Genomic DNA, 15110 nt, shown 5'->3' on the forward strand with positions numbered 1-15110 from the left:
TTGCAACATGCTCATGAAAGCTGATTAAAACCATGCATTTACAAAATGGTCAAATCATTCTATGTTTGGCCCATTTTGGGATTATTGATGGCAGAGAGACCAAAATTGTTGTACAAACACGATACTTGTACACCTGGCAACACTAACCTCCTGCATACAGCTGGCTAACGCTGACATTAACAGCTCCGACCATATCCTGGGGATGTCTGTAAATAACAGCAAAATCTCAGGCTTGAGTTATCCTGTGAGAATGCGCCACTTAAAAAACTGAGATTAGGGGTAATTTATTTCCTGCATGAGGTCCCGAGGTCAAACTAATCCCGTGCGAATAGAGCTTTAGTTTGTTGTTCATTTGGAATAATCGAAGCCTACATCTGATCAGTGCTGTGTGTTACGGCTAATGCAAGCCAGCTGTAAAACAAAAGGCTAAAAAACCAAAGAAAGCCATTCTTACTTCATGGTGCAGTGATGTGATCTACCTGTGACCAGATGGCTACATTTCTACTATACTGAGTTTTCTACCCCTGCCTTGGTGTCCCACAAATTGAAAGAATGTCCAGCATTTGACAGGGCCAAATATTGAAGAGTAAAAATATTCAAAACAGTATTCTTTGCATTTCTTAAATGTAAAAAAAGCAGCGCTGCAGTCATTGCCATGGTTCTGCAAACACAAAGCAAAACCCCACATCATGACCAACCTGAACTTGGTGCTTTCAAAATAAAATATAACTTTTAAGGGATTTTATGAAATACTAATAGATAAAATTAGAATAAAACTATGTTTAAAAATAATAAATAATAATTTATTTAGTTTGCCTAAGCTTGTTTTTAATTGTATGTGTCCATGTGTTGCATGTGTTAACTTTTTTTCAGATCTGGCCACCCTAGATCCTCATTTTGCATCTGATGCTGCTCCTTCCGTTTAGAAATTTCCTTTGATGCCATACCTTATTAGCCGTTAGGGTTTTGCTGCGCAAAAGAATTTCTAAACACTCTGACTAATTGAATTTCATGCCCCCCCATTCCTGTGCAAATCACAGAGAAGTCTATTTGCATTGGAGTTCAGCAAAAATAAAATACGTTAACTGCGATGGAAATTTTACTTTACAAATGACTGACATCTCTGATTCACATGGAATCAAAAGCACCCCCATTTACACAAGAATTACAGATGTAGTCCCTAGGTAGAGATATTCCAGTCAGAGCAGGGAATATTATGTTGTATGATGGTCAACCCTAATAAAAAATAAAACACTCAAACTAATGCAAGGTTCATGCAGATGATTATAGTACATAGTCTTTTGAAATATAATGTGGATGTGTTTTTTTAATGGAAGGAATTGGATATGATTAACCAGAGGAACTGGATTGAAACTGAATTAAAAAGTAAAAAAAAAAGAATGTATATTCAGAAGTATTGTTGGCAACTAAGTGCTTAAAGGAGGTAACGTATAAAAAGAGGATGATTTTGCAGCATTAATACAGCAGACTGTTCATGTCTTAGGCTTGAGCTGTATCAAGTGGCATAGAATGATTTACAACTTGAGTGAAGAATAAAATTAACTAACAACATGCAGAATATGACATAAAACGGTGCACCATCTGGTAGAAGCCAGGCAACGTTCTAATAGAAAAACACACATTAAACATATAATGGACGGGTAAATTCTTTGCAATGACCCTCACCATTCGCCATTTCAGATCTTATTCCAGATACAAGTATAAGCCTGAGGAAAACTATGCACTTAAAACAGCACAGCTGAACCTTGGATTGCAGGCAGACCAGATTTCTAATAAATCCTCAGATGACATGGGTCTTGGTGTATCAGCCTGGATGATCACATCTGAATTATTTTGATTGAACCTTGATTTGAGTGCTTTTGACTCCTTGGCATAGAAGTTTTTCTTCCATCAGTGTAGCCTGCTGTCCTCAGAAGACCTCTGGAGAGGACAGTGTTCTGTATGCAGACATACAACACTAGGCTTGGCTGTGGGGAATGGCTAATGCAGCACAGATTCCACAGCGCAGAGGGACCACTGATGTGGACAGGTTTGTTGTACTTGGATGATTAATTTGGCAGTAACTGGTCTCAGTGCTGATCGTGACTAAAATGAGCTGGCTTTGATTCTTCACACCAGGAAATACCACACTTCTTACATTATAATAGGAAATAATACATGATTACTAAACAGGCATTTTAAAACCTACTTTAGGAAATGAATATACCAAAGATTGTCTAATTGCAATTTGACTGAAAATCGTAAGAGTATTTAGGTAATAAGCAAGATGTGTATCTGTGTGTGTGGTCTAACAGTTGTTATATTCTAAGCTCTATTTTCCCAACATATAATATGTTTTGAGGATCAATCTCTCATTGTGTGGACAAAGCCCAGGTCCAAAAAAGAAAAAGGGCTGTTTCTTGATAAGGGGTTAGACATAGAACTAACCCTGGGGTTCCAGTGAGCTGTTGGACTCAGATCATACAGGGTTTGCATCACAATGCAATGGTGTACTTGTAGGCTTCAAATATGACAATAAACCAGTGATTATTTGGTCATTACTACCCAGGTCTTGTGTTTTTTATTTCAGAGAAAAATGTCATCCCAAGTCTGAGCATGTAGTCTTCTACTTGTAAATTCAACTGGATCCCCTTTGCTTTTTTATAAATGACTTCCTGCCTCCCTTCCTGATTGTCGTGGAGCTAGTGGCAAGGAGCAAACGGCGACAATAGAACAGCTGTTTTTTTTAGAGAAGCAGCGAGCGCTGGCCCATCTGGGATGTTTCACAAATACTACTGTGGAGCACCAGGTAAAATTGTGAGTTGCGACCAGTTGCGAAGGCATAGCTTAGTCGTACCATTGTGCTTCCACATCCTACAGTACTGAGAGATGAGGTGTGAATTGACTGTTGTGTGTTCTTGTTTTTCGTACATTGTGGGGCATATTTTCTAGAAAAAAACACATTGTGGGGGACTGACTACTCCTTTGCGGGGCCTGATGCCTGGAACAAATTAAGGGAATTGCCTTTTTTGTGTCAGGGATAACGTTTGGGACTAAGATGTGAACTGAGTTTAGGTTAGGGTTAGGGTAAGGTATGAACCCGTAATGGAGAGTTTTAGGTTAAGGATGGAAGTTAGGGTGTAGAAATTAATAAAAGTCATTGAAAAGGCCCCGTAAAAATAGTGATACAAGTTGGTGTGTATGTGGTTCATCTGACCTAGTGAATCAATCTTCGGATGGATTTTTTTAAAATCACAGATGGATGCAGCCTGAGAGCTATAATTTTACCGTAGCTGTAGTCGACAACTAAATCTCCAGTCTCAACAGGATTATAGTCACTGATTTAAAAACTTCCTCAGTTCCTCAGTCCGCTGTTAAATAAATCTGCAGTTTTAGTCTTTGAAGCCAAAGTCCACACTTTAAGCATCCCCAGTGAGTAAGGTTTTACCACAAAAAGTTTAAGGAAGAAAACAAATTACTGAACAAATAGTGGCCAACAGCTGTGTCCCAGAGTGAATGAGTTGATTCATGCAGTTGTTATAAAGTCTTAAATCAGAGTTATTAGACTGTAATCCTTTATTACAAGACAACAGCGGTGACTGGATTTCTGGCTGTTTTATGGTTACGTGGCCTTCCCTTGGTCCGGTATGATAACAGTTTTCACCACATGTGCTTTGCACTAAAAATAATTGCATGCTTATTGAGTAAAACTATGCTGCTTTTAGACACCTAATCAGTGTCATTAGGTAAAATTTTAAAGTCATGAAAGCCTTCACGCTGTAATGTTTAATTAACACAACATTAACAGGACTGAGGGGATAAGTTTAAGAAAACTGGGAACAAAATGAAATGGCATGCACAAATAAAAAAGCAATGACAGTTTTCTTTTATGGCAGAGTCAGTGACAACAATGATGTTTAATAACTGGGAGCAGTAACACTGGGTCTTGGTTACATTTCAGGGAATCTATGTTTTCACTAAGACCTGCAGACCACCCTCCCTTAATCTTGTCACTCTGTCTACAGTCTTTGTCGTGTTGTGTATTAAGCAGCCAAAAATACAACCTTCATTTAACTTCAGGAATTTGTGTCTCTCGTTAAAAAAGTCAGAGAATCTTTAAGTTACTACTTAAGGCTGGGTCACACCTGTTGAGTACGACTTTTTAATCTTGGATCTGTTTTTTTTCCCCCATGTCACACTGACTGTGTTTATTCCGTATAACAAAGGCTTTGACTACACAGGGTCCGCAGATCCTGATATGTGCAGATTTTTTTCACCTCTGTCTCTGTGCCCCACGACTTGAAACACTGTCCCACATTCGACTGGTAAGGGGAGTGGTGGCGTAGTGGTTAGGGCACAGAGCTTGGAATCCTGAGCTTCTGAGTTTGAGCCCCCTCCCACAGACTGTCACTCTGAGTCTCTGAGCAAAAAGACCCATAACCCCACTGCTCCCTGGGCGCCACACAATGGCAGCCCACTGCTCTCTAAGGGGATGGGTTAAATGAGTGTTAATTTTATGTACTTGTGACAGTGTAATGACAATAAAAAGCTAAAAAAAAAAGATTATAAAAAGACTTGGTCTGCTGTTCCAGGTGTTTGGGAGAGCGGAATGTGGAGGTAGTAGTATGGTGGTCAGGGGCTGCTTTTTTGTTTCACAAACTGAGCCTCTTTGCATAAATGACTGAACTCTACATTACAATAAAGACAATTCTGAACAGATATTGACAGTCCTTTTGTTTGTCATTTAAATTTTAAGTGCTTTTTTAGCAGGAAAATGGTCCAAAACACAACAGGAACTCCAATCTGAAATGACAGAACTACCCAAAGGTGTCACAATTTAGGCTTCTTAGAGGTTTAAGATTTTCTTTTGTAGATATGTTTTAAATTTTGCTGTTGTGCCTTACTGTGGTCTTGAATTAATTTAGTTAAGTTTAGTTTTAGAGCTTATCATTTCTGCTTGAGCTTCTCCAAGTTACCTTAGATCCAATTGCAAATTTTCAGTCATCTGGGCAACCACATTTTCTGTTTTTTGCTCTGTTTTTCCTGAGCTCCGATTACCTGTGTTAGTCTTGTTTAGTTTTATATAATGCTTAAGCAGTTACATTTGTCTTGAACTTCTGTTCCGGTTCAGTTATGTTTTGTTTTCTCTTGCTGGAGGCTTATCAGACAGATTTTCCCCGACCTATTGATTGAATCTGTCTTCTATGCAACCCTTATTATGTTAATCAGTCCACCTGCATCTATTAATCAGTTCCTTTCTGTGCCATCCTATGCCTGATCATAATGTTTTTATCCTTCTGAGGTTATACTCCATTCCATGCCAAGCCATGTGTGACTCTATCCAAATCTGCAAGGCCAAAACTTTTTATCATGCCTGTTTTCATCTAGTCATTTTCTTTTGTCTGCTTGGATTACCCGGCTATAAGTTTATTACCCTTATGGTGCATTTACACTAACCACGCTTCTAACGACAAGACTGATTTACATATTATCCCTATGTATTGGCAGGGGAATGCAAAGTGGAGAGTGACCATGATCTGATTTTAACTCCCCAATGTGTCAACATTGTCACTGGATTAGTGTTTGGTGTGCATGCACAATTATCAATGAAATATTTTCTAACTCATTCTACTCCTTCTGTTTGCATGTCTGTATTTGGGTCCTACTTTTGAGAATCATTTCTAAAAACAAAGACAGTTTTGGAGTAGCCTAATCAAAGTCTTGACTTAAATTTTATGGAAATGCTTTGGCTTTGGCAGTAATGTACAAAAATGTATTTGCAGTCAAAGTGGATTTGTTTTGTTGTAAGGCTTTGAAAGCTTTCTGCTCTTCATAAAGAAAATACAATTTTAGGAAACAAATTTTTATAATGAATCAGTTCATTTTTTATTTTTTCATGTTTGCTTTTCTGTTTTTAATTTTTTTTACTCAGTGATTCTGCTAACACTTTGTATTTCAATATTGTTAGATCTTCTTTCACAATTATAAAACACCACAAAAAATTTATATAAAAAAAGATTGCATTCTGTTTCTTTAGACCTTACAAACATGTGCCGAAGTCTTTACTAAATCTGCATTTATGGACTATTACTAAGGACTAAGGTATTAATTGAGTTTAGGTTAGGTTTAGGGCTAGACATTTGTTGGTAATGGTAAGGGTAAGGTAACAGAAATGAGTGGGAAATGATTAGAAAGTCCCCACAAGGATAGTGTAGCACAACATGTGTGTGCATGTGTGTGTGTGCATGTGTGGATGTGTATCTTTGCAGGTTTAATTGGTTTGGAAGATTACTCTCTGTTTGCAGAGGGAATCTCCACTCTCAGGACGTATAAACACCTCAGCACGGGGCCTTGTGTATGTGTCACCAGGCTCTGTTTACACAGTCACGTGAACGCACTCCCTTTGCCCCACACATGCCCTCACAGAGAAATACAAACCGTGCTCTAGTGCACACATTCACCACACACATACGCACATTTTATGAGCTATCTAGAAAAGCAAATAAACAAACCACACAGCTCTGCAAAGAAATGACACACATACACATTCTCCAGCACAAGCATGCGCTTTCTCACTGTTTATTGGTTATTGGTGTATGCCTGCTTTTTCTGATTGTGGTATCTACATTTAGTGATACTGTGCAATAAAAAAAAAAACTTTGTAAACTTATAAATGCCTAACTTGATTTTTTTCACCTCTCCAGCCAGTTCACTAAGGATGCAGTGACACCCTCTGCTAATATCTTCACCGTCATCTCTTCCCACCCTCCTATCTTCTCTCATCCCACTCTTCTGCTCCTCTTTCTCTCAGAGTCACGGCTCATTGGAAGACAAACATCCTGACCCTCTGCGCGCCCCTGCCGCTTCCCCCTCACTCCCATCTCTCTCCCACCCTCTATTCCTCCCTCTTATCCCGCTCCTCCAGCTCAGCTCGTAACCGTATCCTACCTGCTGCGGGTCCTTTCCACGCATTCATCAACGTCAGCCATTTAGATGAGCTCTTAGAGAGCTGGGGAAAAACACAACATGAAATTAGTTTTAGAAAGGGAGAGAGGTAGGTGATATGAAAAGGAGGCATCCTGGTAAGAAAGCATGCATGGAATCAGTAGTATGCCCCCCTCGCTGAGCTGTGGAGTCACTGAATCAGGACCTTAGATTGTCAGCTACAGCTTTCTGTCATTAACTGTTTTTAAAAGTGAATGAATGAGTTTTTAAGTGAGTTAAGATTTAATCTATAGTCTTTCCAGGAACTGTACACATCCACAACACATCATGTACAGGTTGTGAAAACTACTGAACTGGTTTGATATATCTCAGGGGTCCAACTCCAGTCCTCAGGATCTGGTGCCACACACCTTTTAGATGTGCCTCTGCTTCAGCAAAAAAAATGTAAATGCATGCTGAGGAGGTCATTTAGCCATTTGAGTTAGGTGTAAGAAAGCCGAGACACATCTGAAGGACTAGAATTAAATACCCTTTAATTCATTAACTAAGAATACAGATAAAATATTTAGCCTTGTCTCAGATTTACAGTCAAGAACTTAGTAAAATATTTATTTTTGTTGTTCTTATGTCTCCAATGAATATGCAGGTCCTCCCAATGTATGCATGTATGTACTGTATGTCATATATTATAGTGATTTATTTAAGTTTTAAATAGTGAAACACATCATACAGATAAATAACACTAAGAATGATGTTTTTAGATCTTTATTAATGTTAAATATGACTATTTTTGTTAAGGTCTTTCCCTTGTCAGTTCCATTTTGCTTTATGCTTTTCTGTGTTTTCTTGTTCATTGGTTTCTTTTCCATTGTGTCTTATTTTTCTTATTTTTTCTGTTCTGTATTTCTTGACTCACTCTTTGTTGCTCCCTTGTGCCTGTTTCCTTCCCCCTTGGCTCCCTTCTAGCAAGTTTTATTCACACCTGCTTCATATCAGCTCATTAGCCCATGCTTAGTTTTTTTCTGCAGTTCGTCAATGCTGCTTTCTTGTTTTTTTGTTGTTCATCTGCTCCCTGTGTGTTTCTCCCTGGCATCTTCTGTTTTTTTTGTTTTTCAGTATATTTGTCCCTGCTGGCCTCTGGATCCTGTACCTACAAGAACTTATCTCTTCCTCCCTCATCTCTACATTTGGGTCCTCAGCCAACCTCCACCAAACGTTGACAATTTTCCAGGTACAGGTTATGAAAACAAGACACTTAATTCCTTGGATGACTGATTAAAACCCCACAGAAATGTTGACTAAATTAAAAGCATGTTTAGAAACTTCTTAAATATATGCACTTTGATCTAAATACCAAGCCCTCATCTAAACATCTGGCTCTTATTGATAACTACCTGGATATACATTCATATAAAATAATTAAGAAAAAGCTGTTGGGTGAGGCTCTGTATGTGATCTAATTGTTCTTAGATCTCTACACCTATGCAAACATGCTTAAAGCTATTTTCAGATTAAAAGGGACCTGTGCCTCATGTTTTTATGTAGATTAATGTAGATTTATGTAGATAGTGAAATTAGTGATATTAGCCTCTACTTCAGCTGCAGCTGCATACAGGTTACCTGGATTATATGGACTGCAGTGCTTGTTGACAAGTCAGCAGTCATGATCATCTTCAAAAGACAGCAGTAACCAAAGCAATCATAATACACAAAATGTCCTCTAAATCTCAGAAATAATTTCCATGTGATCAAAAAGGGCTGCTCATCTCCTCACCTTTGTAGAAATGATCAAAATCAAAATTTGAGCATCAAGCAATAGTTTGGGTTTAAGAATGCCAAGGTTGACTTAAGTTACTGTTGGTAGACATAAGAACTGTGAAGTTCTAAGCCACCACCAGACATCCACCATGCCTCTTGGTTTCCTGGCTCAGTTGAACATTTTAGAAACAGACCAAACTACCAGGAGGGAGCCTCCATGCTGGCTAATGGGACAGTTCCTGCCTTGCAGAGAAATAACAATCAAACCAAAAGTGATAATGCACAGGAAATTATCACTTAAACTCTGTGTTTGGATTCTAAATGAGCTTTTCAGTTGTTCAGGATTGTGTCTGTGTTACAGCTGGCTGCTGATACTTTGGCTGGATACTGAAAAATGTGAGTAGAAATAAGCAAAGGGAAGAGGCAACGGTAGGGAAGCGGAAGAACTTGTAAACAGACCTTATTGGATAGGTAGACAGTTTACACAATGGTGTCTGGGCCTTTTCTAAAAGAATACAAGTTAGTCTGAATTTTTGTTTTGACTTTGTAATGGAAAACAGTAACCATGCCATGAATTCGACAGGTTCTTTGTTATTGCTAGATTTCTTTTTCTTATCAACTCGTTATTTCCTTGAAAAACAAAGGTGAGATTAGGGAAAAATAACTCTGCAAAAGTAACTTTTAGTTTTTTTGTTTTGTTTTCTTTACTGTAAAAAGAAAAACAAATATATGTTCTTATTTTCTCAGGGGTTGATATAATACACAGTTGCTTTACTGTTGTGTGAAATCTAGAATGTATCTTTAGTATAGAGAAGCCCCTCTGTCTCATGAATTGTACAACTTTGACAGGATCGAGTGTCCCTTAGTGGCACTTTGCCTTCCTTTTATTTATTTCTTTGGCTGAACCAGAACTGTTTGAAGTCGAGGGCCTTCACTGATTAGAAGAGAACATTGCAGAGAAGCTCTCTGGAGTGATGTGTCAGGCTTTCATCTTTTTCCTTCTGTCTGTCTTGTGAACATGGGGTCCATATGAGAGGAGAATTCACTGAATGAAATCATTGGAGACATTTTGGATTTTTTCAGGTCAAAGTAAACAATCAGAAATTGACAGGAGAAACAACTGGAGGGAGAATGGGCTGTTTTTAAAGCTCTAACCTTAGATCTCAACTCTGACAATGATAAAAGTGAAATTGATAATATTCAGCTGGAATTACCACAACATCATCACTCTTTCGTGGGTTGGAAATTCAGAAACCCATTTTTTTCTGGTCAGGGTATGTACCATATCTAAGTGCTAGCAACCTGCCCTGAAAACCATTTTTGCTGTTGAATCCATCATTCATCAATTTCCCATACTTTCCGGTAAGTACCTTGTCCTTCAGGGTCATGGGGGAGCTGCTTCCTACTGTATCACCTGTGATCTCTAAACCTTGACACTTCACCCATATTTTCTATTAGACTTAAAACTTAAGAAATTTAAGTCAAAAGAAAGCACAGCTAAGGTTAGAAACTGTTTAAATTGATTCTGCATTTTCTATAAAGGAATGTACAGTGCACAGGTCACATAGACTGCTAGTTTTAAACAGAGTAAGATTTTAGAAAAGAGAGTTGCTGTCACTATCCACATCTGGTTGTGTTTCTGTTTATTGCACTCACCTGGTTTCGGTTGCTCCCTGTTGAATTTAAGTCTGTGTTTTTTTTTTGTCCCCTAATTGTCTAGTTTTTTGTTTACATTCTGTTTATGTTCCGTTGATGTCACCCTGGGCCTCCTCCCAGTAAAAAATGCCTGGAGTACCTCAAAGGGAGGTGTCCTGGGGGCATCTGAAACATAGGTCCATGCCACCTTAGCTGACTTTTCTCAATGTGGAAAATAGGTCTGCTCATAGCCTCTCCCAGATGGATAAGCTACTAACCCTATTTTTATTTTTTTTATTCAACGAGGTAAAAAATCCCATTGAGATTAAAAACCTCTGTTTCAAGGGAGTCCTGGCCAAGAGGCCAAGTTACAAGTTAAATGACAGGTACATAAAAAAAAAAACATATCAAGTAAAACAATTACAGATCATTGTGGCTGCTTCAAATTCTTTCACTTTCAACTTAAAATCATTTAAAGATAAAAACTCAGTCAACTTCCACTTTCTTTGTAGAAAATATTCACGCACAAGGAGCTGCGTAGCTAAAGGCTTTCTTCCCTAGGTCTGTGCGAGCAAAAGGAACAGTGAGTAGCAGCTGATCGTTGGATCTCATGGCATAAGATGCCATGTTTTTTTGGGTAAGTAATGTACAAATGTTAGTGTAAAAGTGTAAGGAAGTGCCCAGCCACCCTGGAGCAGAGGCTAATTTAAATCGCTTGTATTAGGGATCGCTATCTTTCAGGATGCCAATCTACCACTCTATTCCCACCTTAGTCATTAACAGGACCCTGAAACTTGAAATCAATGTGATGCAGGAAGTTCCCTCTGACCTGAGAGAAAGCTGCCCTTTTCTGGTTAATAAACATGCACTCGGACTTGAAGCTGATCTTCATCCTGGCTGCTTGAATTCGGCTGTAAAACGCACCAGTTTATAGAGAAGGTGCTGGTGGGCAGTCAGCAGAACGACAGCTCCTGGTCCCTAAATCAAACCCCTTTCAGTATTCTATCAGCTGAGCATACCCCGTCAGGCCAGCATACTCTTAGTGATAAGCATGCATGCACATTATCATTATTAGTGGTTATCATTCCCATAGAATGGCTTCAGATTGCTCCAGTAGGTTGTTATCACCAATTGAATCCTAATCCTAACCCTAAAGCCATTCCTTTCCCCTGTGGAATTAATTAATCTCTTTATGTGTAATCTGAAAATAATTTCAGTAGTACTTCATGTGCTGTAAAAATAAATAAGTAAAAATAAAATGATCCACACGTCGCTCATATTAAACAAACTAAAAACAAATAAATCTCATATCCTGTCGACTGGGTTGTAGAATCCTCTTTCTATAAATATTTAGTTCTCTGTGAAAAAAAAGCAGATCCTTCTTCAATAAGATCCTCATCTAACGGACATGCAATGTTTGTTTTTAAACCTAATGTATGTAACGAATCTAATTTTTTGTTGTTTTATGTACAAACTATGGCAAAACCTGACCAAATCATGAAATAAAACAGCTACTAGGGTGTAAGGAGAGCAGAGACAGAGGAAACTCTATGTAATTTGTATTACAGAGGGCATGCTGGCCTGACACGGTATGCTGAGTGACAGAACACCAGCTCTAAATATCCAGTCCTTAAAGATTATGAATTCAATTTAATTCAGAAAACTCCTGGATTAGCTTTCCTGATTGGTTGACACTCATCCAACTAGTTGCAAAAGGCACTTTAGAGACAGTTCACTCAAACCTTACAGATTGGTGTAAAAGCTTTCTACTCATATCAGAAGAAACATGGCAGATTGCATTGAGTCAGTAACTTTGTAAAGTAGGCTTATCCTGGATTAGCATGTAGTGACAGACAGTTGCTTTGTTGTGCCGTTGACTCCATAGCAATCCCCTATACCAAGTATGCATGTAGTAATAGTAGAGAGGAAAAGCTCCGTTATGACAATAATAAACCTTCAGCAGAACCAGACTAAGTGTGAGTGAACTTGTGCCAAGACAAAGTGGAGTTTAAGAAGACAGAAGCAGAAAAGAAACATGGAAGCACTGATCCATAAATACTTCCTATGATAGGTAAAATAGCTGCATAAGTGGCTCCTTCTAGGCAAGGCAAGCTCACTTATATAGCACACTTCATTAGCATAACAATTCAAAGGGCTATAGATAATAGAATAATCACACAGGGAAAACTACATTCCAATATGTTTAAAGAATATTTAAAGGATTGATGTAAAATAAAAGAAAGTTGGACTTCAAACTTAACCCAAAATGTTTAGATAGTCGGTGAAAGGCCACTCTAAACAAACAAGTTTTTAATCTGGATTTAAAGCAATTTAGGATTTCAGAACTTTTAAGGTTTTAAAGGAGTTTGTTCTAGATTATTGAAATACAGGAAATAACAGCTGCTTCTCCATATTTGGTTCTGGTTCTCGGTATGCAGGTTTGAGCCAGAAGACCAGAGAGGTGTGGGTAACTGATACACTGACAGGTCTGTAATATATATTATTCTGCTAAGCCATTTAATGATTTATAGACTCACAGAAGTATTTTAAAGTCAATTCTCTGGAACGTGACGAGCCAATTTAAGGACTTTAAAACTGAGGTAATGACGTCCACTTTCTTAGTTTAGGTGAAGACGTGGGCAGCAGCATTCTGGAAAAAAACTACTGTTGTCTGTGACACTAGCAATCGGTTCTACTAAAGTTAAAGGCATCAATTAATTCTTCAAGGTAACACAGAGACATTAGGCTTTTAATGCTGGAGACATTCTTTATGTGATAGAAGGCCAGCTTTGTTAACCTCTTTTAGTGTCTCAGAAAGTTCAGCTCTGAGTCCCTCACTATATCTAGATTTCAAACCTGATTGTTGGTTTCTAGTTACTATGTGATACCTTAAATACCCTTCCAAAAAATAGTACTTGAATTTTGTCTTGATTCAGCTGAATAATATTTTGGCACTTCCATGCATTGAATTGTTTTATGCATTTACACAGCATTTAAATTCCTTCACAGTCACCTGGTGACATTTTAATGTATAGCGTCTTCTTCATATCAAGCTTGTGTTTTTCTTTTTTTTCTCAAATCTAAATCAAGGAATTATGTAGATATTGAATAGGGGAAGGGGTGACTAATAAGATGGACTCTTTGGGAATGCCGCATGTGGCTTCATTGGTGAGCTTTGTGCTGAAGGTTGAACAATGAGTACCACACCTTCTTGCGTCTCTTGGGGTTGGAGTTGCTGGATAGCGCACCTCTCAGGGACTGACTCCTCTCATACTCTTCCCATATAACTGAGAATAGTGCTTCTCCAGAAAAAATACAAAAATGAAAGTTTTATTTGAATGTAAAAAGGAATATTATGGAGTGTATTTTTCTCAGCATTCTTAGCTTGAAACTTAGTCTACTGTACAGGCTGGGTATGTTCCTGGAATTGATCTAGCTGATCAAACATATCTGTGCTTTGTTTCAGGGCCATAGAAATACTAAGATTAGAAAAAAACCATGCTCCAGCAGCGCTTTAGTATGGTTGTACGTAAAAGCTTATACATAAGCCAAACCACAGTTATTGGATGATAATTCTGCTGCACAAGTGTCACAGCTCACACATGAGGCTTACTCACCTCAGCATCAAACATATGCTCCACTCTCCTTCTCAGTTTAACAGGAGAGCTTCTAAAAAATAAAAAACTATACTATATTTTTTCTTGTACATTGTTAAATGGAGGCATTTCTATCAAATCCAAAACTGTATCACCAGATTTCTATGTTCTCGAATTTCTTACTCAGTGGAGAAGCTAAATGCTGGTGCTTGAGCTCAAAATGCAGTCGGCTGAAACCTTCGTTCATCAGTAGAGCTTCTATAGAAGTGTCTTATTTTTCTTATTTGTGACCTTTTCCCTCTAGCCAAAAATCAGGTGCAGTGACCTGGTATCGACTTAAATCTAGACAGAGTCCCGAAACAGGGCACCCATTATAGTATGCAAGCTTCCAAACATTACCTATCAGAACCTTTCTAATTATACCTTCCTCTAGAAGAGAATCACAAGTCTCCTATAAACACTAAGGCTCACCATTAAAGCAGAAAATTAGGTTTTACATATTTTGAACAAAAATATTCTTGACAATGAAATCCTAGTGCGTGCACAACGAAACCCCCTATGGCGACAGCGCAACAACTGTGGTATTTATGATTATCATTGCTTTTTATTACATTTGTCTTTTGCTATGACTTGCCATCTGAAAACAATCAAATATGGTGAAATTTTATATCTGCACTGCTTTGCCCTGATTATAGGTTAAATTAGTTATCCCAAGCACCTGCATCCGCGAGGGCTTGACATTTTTTAAACATCCCATAAGTAAGACTTTTTTTCCTTTTTTTGTAAGCTGATGTTATTACTTAGCTGTCTCTACTATCTTCCATCTGTCCTGATGAGTAAGAGGTGAGTAAGAAGAGGAGAATGTTGGCTGCATTCTATGTCAGCTTCTGTGCTGAGCCAAAATTTTAGATGATGATTATACTGTCTGCGTGCGTGTGCTCTAATCATGTCAGAGGAATTTTCTTGGAAAGTTTTTATTTTTTAGGTTCTTTTAATTATTTTTTTCAATCTTATAAAGAAATGACACATTTTCAAACTATTTGAGCAATGTAGATTGCCTTACAAACACATTAAATTGTTCAACTTTTCACATTTTGTATTGTTTCAAAATGTATGTATTTTTGTACATTTGCATTTAGTCATCCTGACTTAATTCTTCGTTGTAGCAATTTTTGT

Source organism: Cyprinodon tularosa, unplaced genomic scaffold (assembly GCF_016077235.1).
Source record: "Cyprinodon tularosa strain WSP-4 unplaced genomic scaffold, ASM1607723v1 ctg98, whole genome shotgun sequence".
Taxonomy (NCBI): domain Eukaryota; kingdom Metazoa; phylum Chordata; class Actinopteri; order Cyprinodontiformes; family Cyprinodontidae; genus Cyprinodon; species Cyprinodon tularosa.